Source organism: Alligator mississippiensis, chromosome 4, assembly GCF_030867095.1.
Source record: "Alligator mississippiensis isolate rAllMis1 chromosome 4, rAllMis1, whole genome shotgun sequence".
NCBI classification, from domain to species: Eukaryota; Metazoa; Chordata; order Crocodylia; family Alligatoridae; genus Alligator; species Alligator mississippiensis.
The window spans coordinates 160,206,150-160,208,401 of record NC_081827.1 but is presented as its reverse complement, the minus strand read 5'-3'; positions in this window follow the sequence as shown (position 1 = coordinate 160,208,401).

The following is a 2,252-nucleotide window of genomic DNA, read 5'->3' as shown; positions in this document are numbered from 1 at the left end:
TCTGCCACAAACAATGGAGGTCTGAGAACTTCTTAAAGTAAACGCGGCAAGGAGCCATACTTTTCTGAAGAACCAGAATAAGTAACTTAAACTGATGGTTGCTACCATATCCACCTACAACCATAGCAGCAGCTGACATAGCAACAGGGTTTCCAGGCCTTGTGATTTTATCCTAGGTCTCATGATATTTGGCATTCCTCTTTAACCCTCAGCTCGTGGAGACACAGGATCACATGAGAATCTCAGTTTCCATTTCAATCTTTCCACGTGGTGTTGAGAAACTTGAAAAGGGGACGTAGGCTCAAAACCCAGAAGGCAAAAAGCTACTTAAGAACATAACACACTTGTTTTACAATTCACATGAAGCTGGAATGCGCAGAGCTGGCATCACTATGGAAAATTTTGAGACACCTCCTCTTTTCAAGTCTGCTTGGGGGACTGCATCAGGAACAGGAATGGAAGTAGTGGTCTCTTCCAAGGGGCTATTTTGGCTCCATGCTAGCCCAGGATGAAGGGGGCAGGAAAATGGATTCCACCCTGCCTTCTCCCAGTTTTGCTGCATACAAACAGTCTGTGCAGGCAGTTGCTCTCTGTTTCCGGTGTGAATTGTGCTTTGTGAAATAACAGGAAAGAAACAACCATGGTTCAGTGAGTCGCACAACATGAGATCAGCCACGCAGTGCCTGGCAGCTCCTGAGAAACCGTCCAGCTTCCCCTGAAGCCCTCAAGGCTACTCAACAGGCTGGTGTGTGAGGGTTGGGGAGGGCGGGTTCTGAGTCTCTGACTAGGGGTCCCAGACTTTGTTGGTATTTATTAGTAGTGTATTTGCATTACAAAAGTGACTAGAAGACCCTCATTTAGTCAGTACTTGATGTGCCATGCACCCACAAAGAGACAGTCTCTGTCCCCAGTAGCTTATAGCCTAAACAGGCAACACAGACAAAGCAAGAGGGAATGCACCTGGATGTGATATTAAAGAATCAAGAGGATGAACAGCAAAGGGCATGCTCATTACTGTACTTTGAAGGCTGAATCGTGGTGTTAAGAACCTTCCATGTCATCAGAATCTGGCCCAGTAAGCTGCACATTATTACCTTTCCGGTAGCAATATCATTTAAGGGCTAAGGACTGGTTGTTGTGCAGTTTGAACATGGATAAATTAATTCTATTAACACAATTAAAGCTCCAAATGTGGACACCCCTATATCAGATTAAGAGCACCCAGTTTCAGTTAGGCTTGTCATTCTATTACTGGCTGGCCACATCTACATGTGCACTTTACTGCAGAGTAGACTAATTAGCTGCAAAGTACAGTGTCACCGTCTACATGTGTGGCACTATTAGGCTGCAATAAACTAATTAACACTCCCATAAGATAGTACTGTCTGGGAGAGCACTATTTTACAGCAGAGTAATTAACTGTGATTAAACACACACGCGAACACTTACAGCGGGCATAAACTGTGCCGGGTCAGCCCAGCCAGGAGGGGGTCAGACTCCTGCCTGCTGCCTACCTAACAGCTCTGTACTTTCAGTAACCTCATGCCCCAGCCAGCCTCTCCACTGCTCTATGCTGCCACCTGGATGGAGCCCATGGCAAAGGAGGACAGGACTGGCCCTGGCATGAACTGATTCACCCTGGCTCAAGTTGCTGCTGTCCTGGCTGCACATGTAGATGCTGTGCCTGAGAGTAACTTACTTTGTTACTCAGACTGCTCTGGAATTTATTGCTTTGAATGAATTGCACACATACATGCACCCACTAAGCATGTCCACACAGGACATTTACAGCCAAGCTGCCTAATAAGCTCCACAGTAAGGTCTCTGCATCTATTGCCCTATTAGGTCACAGAAAACTAATAAATGCTGCTGTAGGTTAGTACTTGTAAATACAAGTACAATCCTGTGGCAGCATTATTTACTGCACAGCAACACACGTGTAGATGCTGATGGGGCTGGCTGGGGCATGAGGGTGTTTCAGTGCAGGGGCTGCAGCACATTGAGCTGGGACGGAGCATCCCTGGGCTGGAGCAGCTCCAGCCGTCTCCCACCTATGTCTGCTTCTGAAATGGTTCTGGTACACCAGTGGAACTTTGGTGAATTGATAAGGCCCAAGGGAGTCAGGCACCAAACCCATGGGACTTTGCAGACAACTGGTGCCTAATTTCCTTGTTAGGGTCAAGATGGATAAAAATCAACCATTTAAAAAAAATATATAAAGAGTGTGTAGATCACGTTTTTTATTTAAATGA